The sequence below is a fragment of the Thunnus maccoyii genome, chromosome 24, assembly GCF_910596095.1.
Source record: "Thunnus maccoyii chromosome 24, fThuMac1.1, whole genome shotgun sequence".
NCBI lineage: Eukaryota > Metazoa > Chordata > Actinopteri > Scombriformes > Scombridae > Thunnus > Thunnus maccoyii.
In genome coordinates this window covers 10,178,087-10,184,128 of record NC_056556.1, presented here as the reverse complement: position 1 = coordinate 10,184,128, position 6,042 = coordinate 10,178,087, and the positions used below count along the sequence as shown (strand labels likewise).

At 39.6% G+C, this 6,042-nt stretch overlaps 1 protein-coding gene, 1 non-coding gene and 1 pseudogene across 2 annotated transcripts in view; 2 read left to right on the top strand and 1 right to left on the bottom strand.

Annotated features, from left to right (window-relative positions):
* The window catches only part of LOC121891932 (nectin-2-like), a 933,424-nt gene that overhangs the window by 507,345 nt on the left and 420,037 nt on the right, over positions 1–6,042 (top strand). The gene's annotated exons all lie outside the window — the stretch shown is intronic.
* Positions 2,284–2,402, bottom strand: LOC121892642. Its single transcript, XR_006094614.1, has one exon. It is a non-coding gene; the product is annotated as a 5S ribosomal RNA (ribosomal RNA).
* On the top strand, positions 2,754–2,862 carry LOC121892918 (annotated as a pseudogene).

The following is a 6,042-nucleotide window of genomic DNA, read 5'->3' as shown; positions in this document are numbered from 1 at the left end:
ATCCCTCAGTCCACACTATGATAGCGCACACCGGCACAAATTACGTCATGTCCAGGCAATCCATTAAACTGCACTACAAACTAACTATGTGGTCCCACTCCAACTATAACCAAGAGCGTTGAACGTTTTAACTGTCTTTTTAGTCTGCACCTGTGGATGCAAAATGTCTCTGCTGCAACTGGACTTGGTTTTATCAGTCACTTTGATTCATTCTGGACCGAGTGGGACCTGTTCAAATATGATGGGCTGCATCGTAGCAGGAAAGGAACAGGAAAATTGATTTGCAATTTTATTAACTTTATTGCTTTTAGTTTTAACTGATGGTCTCCCCAGCAAGACCCTGCTCAGCATCCTGGCGGTGTATTTCATAGTCCTGTTCCAGACAATGTGGGTCCTGCTGGTGCTGGTTTTGTTTCACTCACAAATTTATTCATTCCTGTTAGGATTACTGAAAGGCAGTGTGCAACACCAAAATCTACTCATAGTCCACACAGAAACAATTTCATCATAGTTAAAACCACTTCAATCCCTGCTGTTCCAGCTCTGTCATCCCCACCACCTACAAATACCCCAGTGTCTGAGTCTCTTCACACCCTTTTCTTAGTCTTCTACGCTTTAAGAATATAAAAGGTTTAGGTTTCATTCACTTAAATGTGAGAAGCATTATTATATACTTTTGGGGCATCAGTAAATGATGTCTCAATGACTAACTTTTCGCCACTGGGCTGTGGAAACCTTGATAGGTCCAGTGTCTCTCTCACAAAACCTGCTCCTGACGCCACTGTGTCGAAACCCTGCAGTGAGGAGGCAGAGGTTATTCAAAACCTTCCAAACTGTCAATCATGCAAAAGTCTTATGGGACCCAAAGCTGAAACCGAGGGGCTATTTGGTGGACATTCCAACATCAGAAGCATTACTGCAAAGAGCAATCAGCTAACTCATCTTGTGTTTGACTCAAATCTGGACTTTCTCTGTCTGACTGAAACATGGTTGAAACAAACAACTCCTGCGAGTGTGTTCACGGTGCCCGGATACCGATGTGTCAGAAGAGACAGACCTGATGGAAGAGGAGGAGGGGTGCTTTTTTGTGTGAGAGACAACATCAAATGTGAACGTGTGGTTTATAATGCAAGTAACACGTTAGAATATGTTGGGATAAAGATAATGTTATCCCAACAAATGTCTTTTAACAGGAAACATGTTTAAAAAATGGTTAACACCACAAAGTACAACTTAGCAAATTTTAGACATATTAGAAACTGTCTCTCTTTGGACACAGCCAAGATATTTATGCATGCTATGATTCTTTCCCATATGTCTTATTGCATCACATGTTGGGGGTGGGCTGGAGAAACAACCATAAAACCTCTTGAGGCCTTATACAAACAAACTCTAAAAACTGGACAAAAAGCCAATGCATTTCCATCACTGTAGGGTACTGGAGAAATACAATTTACTGAGCTTTGACAATTTTAGATCATTCTCAAATTTGTGCCTGGTTTATAAAATTTTAAATGGTTTGGCCCCTCCTCCACTATGTGACTTTGTGTACACTTGCTCAGTAAGTTCTATTAGATCCTCCAGAATATCCTCTATACAAGATTTTACCATAACCATTTCATCGCACTGCATTTGGGCAGTCAGCTCTCTGTGTGAAAGCCACAACTCAGTGGAATGCCCTACCTGAATATATGAAGAACTGTAGTTCTATCAGTACATTCAAGGCCAAATTAAAAATCAACTAAAGATGAATCAGCTGTGTGACCACTAAGCCTAGTTTCCATTATTAATTTTTAATTGACATTGTGGGTGTATGTGATGTGCTGTGTATGTAGCTTTGTATTTTTTATGGTGTGGTCTTTGTGGGGGGGTTTTGTTTTGTTTTGTTTTTTTGTGGGGTTTTTTTTGCTTTGTACTGTTTGTTGTTGTGCTGTTGTATGTTTTGATTATAAAGGACTACAGATGCAATTTAGCTTCAAGCTAACTCTGGTGCAGTGCATCATTTATGCTTAATACTGCACACTGTCCTGTTCAATAAATCAAATCAAATCAAATTGTAGCGTCTACCGATGGCCTGCATGTGAGGCGTTTAGGGAACATCGATAAATTGTAATATATACATTCAGACACTTCTATGTTACAGTTACAGTAGTTTATCTTTATAGTTCATAGTATCCTTTATTGTGTGGTGAGAGTGGTTTAGTTTGTCTTGCTGTTCATCAGAGTCCCGTCTCCACTGAAGAGGCAGCAGCGTCCTCTGCAGTTTGCAAAGAGAAGTGAAAAAGCTTACAGCACCTGGTATTCCCAGGCGGTCTCCCATCCAAGTACTAACCAGGCCCGACCCTGCTTAGCTTCCGAGATCAGACGAGATCGGGCGTGTTCAGGGTGGTATGGCCGTAAGCGAAGGACGAATTGACAAACAGACATTTTATAGATGTCGATCATCAGCATCATGAACATCTGTGTGGGTTTATGTAGCCTAGATAAAGACAAAAGTGTATTTTCTGAGCAGGAACCTCTAATTACACTGATAACATTAACAAGAATAAAGACTGTGTGTTATATAATAATGTGTACAGATAAGCAGCTGAGACATGGAGAGGAGCGCGCTGTTACAGACTCATTTAGTCTTCTAGTAAGATGTGTTTTATCTAGACAATCTACAGGCCACACATACAATCAGCACACACATAAATAGAAGAATACATGACGTTACATCATGTATAAATAGTGTGTGTGTGAGTATTTCTCCCGCTTACGGCCATACCACCCTGAACACGTCTGATCTCGGAAGCTAAGCAGGGTCGGGCCTGGTTAGTACTTGGATGGGAGACCGCCTGGGAATACCAGGTGCTGTAAGCTTTTTCACTTCTCTTTACAAACTGCAGAGGGCGCTGCTGGGCTTTTATGAACACAGTTGCACTAATTAAAGACTGATCATGTTTGAAAGTGATTTTTAATTGTTCTGATGCTCGTGTTTTCCTTTTATACACTTGTAGAGAATGCCCCCTAATCCAACATTAACACTGGGTTTGGGTTTCAACTGAGGGTTGTCTGGTGGTGTTTGGGAGGGTTGGGTGGTGCACTTTCTTGTTGGGAGGGTTTATCTGGCTGGGTTGAAGAAACACTAGCCCTTTTCTCTAGCCATTAAGCCAGTCAATCCATCCACCCACCCATGGAAAATGTACATTAATGTAACGTAATAATACGTGCTTGGAGATTTTCAATCTTCAGGAGTGTGTCTGACTTTAAAAAAACAACTTGATGAGAGTATTGGGATTGAACCCACAACCATTAATCTTCAAAGAAGCTGTCTAACACAATGAGCTTCACAACCAGATGGTGTAAAAGAGTTTTCATTGGAGCTGTTCAACCTTCAGCAGTGTGGCTGACTTGGAAAAAGCTCAATGACAGACTGAGGATTGAACCCACAACTTCAAAAGCGTCAACCTGTTGCCAATTAGCCCGAGCTACTGAAAGAATGCTTTATCTGAGCATTTCTGTCTTTAATCAAGATACTGGTTTTAAAAAGTTACCAAATGGAAAGAAGTAAATGTCATTAAATGTTTTTAGTGGTGTATCTTGTATCTGACTGATTGAGGACTGAACCCACAACTTTATAGACTTAAAACAGCTGCCAAACAGACTGAGCTACTGGACCAGAAGAGTGAGATCTCAAGATATTGGCTTTAAAAAATCTCAAAGCAGCTCTGGCTTGAACCTTAAAACCTTTGAATAGCATTTTTTAAAACAGTGAGGCTCAAGGGTCAAACCTTTACCAAGGGTTTTACATCTTAATTACAGCTGCTAACTTTAAAAATCCATTGCTTAAATCGGGATTGAACTCACAACTCTAAAACTACAGTGTTGCAGTCAAACACAGAGAGCTAAAGTTCTGGACTGATGATTGGCTCTGGGTTGAACTCACAACATCAACAAAGTCAGAAAGTCACCACAAGGGTGGGTAACACCCCACTCCACATAAAACTGCTTCAGTGCAGACACCTGTTTGAACCACCAGGACCACTTTGTCCGTAACACCCGGCAGCCAGACCGTGAGGTGGCTTGTTTCAGTTAGGCCACACCGCTGTCTCCTGCTCGTTTATGGACTCAACAGGTGCAACTGTTTGTGCTCTCTACTAAAACATTTAACTGATTTAGCATCACAGTGTCAAAATCACCCTGTTCCAAGGATGATATCCTTAATTCTGCAAGGGACAGCAAAAGACAGGCATGATCACACACAAGCTGTACTCCCTGCAGGTACAAATTCATTATTTTTATGAAATGTTAAGTGTAACATGAGGGGTGCAAGAACAAAATGTGTAAGAGATAAACCCCTTTGAGGCTAACCAGCAGTATAGTTCAATAGGGTGATTGACAGGTAATAAGTACCTCAGCATGTGGTTGTTGGTTCAATCCCTGCTGAGGGATAAAGATTTTCTTGGTTGCTCAGCCTGTAATGTTGGTTCACAAAGTATTGATATATGCTCCAACCAAATACAAAGTACATATATCTAAGTATAAGAGTACATATACAAGTATCACAGCAGTCTTGGTCACAGCAGCAGCACACTGAGTGTCATTTGAGAATTTTGCATTTTATCCTGATAGGCAGGCGGTGGCTTTGTGTATTAATAATGACAGAACCTAATAAGCAACAAACATGCGATGTCAAGAGACTTCCAACATTTTTAAAAACTTTTCGCACTTTCATTCATCAGTAAAAGTCCAGCTGTGCAGGACATTTTGCTGCATAAACCCTTGTATACAGACCTGTGGAACATCAGGGGAGGATAACGCCCCCCCCTCACCCACCCATGTGGGACACATTTGAGTTTGCTCCAGTTACTGATGGAGGAGAGGGAATCGAACGAGCCAACTCACTTCCACAGATGTATCCGAGGTCTGTGTTGACAACACCGTCACTCCACCAGGTCCCCTTCACACTCACAATTCTTCTCTGAGCACTTTTAAACTTTTCCTCTGAGTCATCACTTTCAAAATTCACTGACAGAGTCGGGATCAAACCCACAACCTTAAAACTTCAATGAAGCTGTTCAACACAGTGAGCCACAAGATCAGATCATATTAAACTGTCTTCATGTTAGGTTTTCAATCTACTGCTGTGAGGCTGATTTTTAAAAAGTCAGGATTTAAATATTTACTTTTAAAATTGGATGAGGAAACAATAAAGTGGTGTCAGAAATTGGTTGTATTCAACATGTCAGAGACATTAAAGTAGTTCCTCTCTGAGTCAAAGGTAACATTCAATAATTTATTTTATCTGAAAAAGCTTAAAATATTATAAAAAATATGGTAAAAAATAAATAAATAAATACAAAAACATCAAAACCTCTGTGTACATTAATTTTTTTGATCTGTAGTATTAAAACTACAGTCTTATGGATTGTTTGTCACTAAAAAGACTTCTAACTGTGCATTAAGATGATGGTTCTGGTTTCTCCCCTTTTGGATTCTTCTCCTGAGATGTCCATTGTCTGTTCTCCTGCTTCAGTAAAGGTGTTTCGCACCTTCAGATTAAAACAAGACATGAGTCAATTTCCACTCACATTATTACAATACGTCATACATATTTCTATCACTGAATTACTCTGACAGATTATGTGGATAAACAGGCTGACTATGAGTACACAATGAACCATGAAGAGTAAAGTGCATCAGAATCAGCTTCATGTAAAAATAATTAATTAATTAAATCATTTTCTGAAGAAGCAATTAATAATTAATATGTACAAGTGAATAATTATGAAATTGTCTTACTCATAAGTGTCTTTGTTTGGTTTTTGTAGCGTCTTGATCTCGTCATCGTCCCTGTGTGACAGAATGAAGGATTTAAGAACATTTATATATTATTTATTTATAGGTGTTGTCTGTATAGATTCTTTAAGCTCTGTGTTTCCTCTTAATGTCAATAAATAATTACCATATTAACTGTGAGATACTGGTATCACTTTCATTGAGTTGAAAGTTGAAATTACCTGTTCTTATGTTTATGTCTGAGCAGGACAGTGACAACTA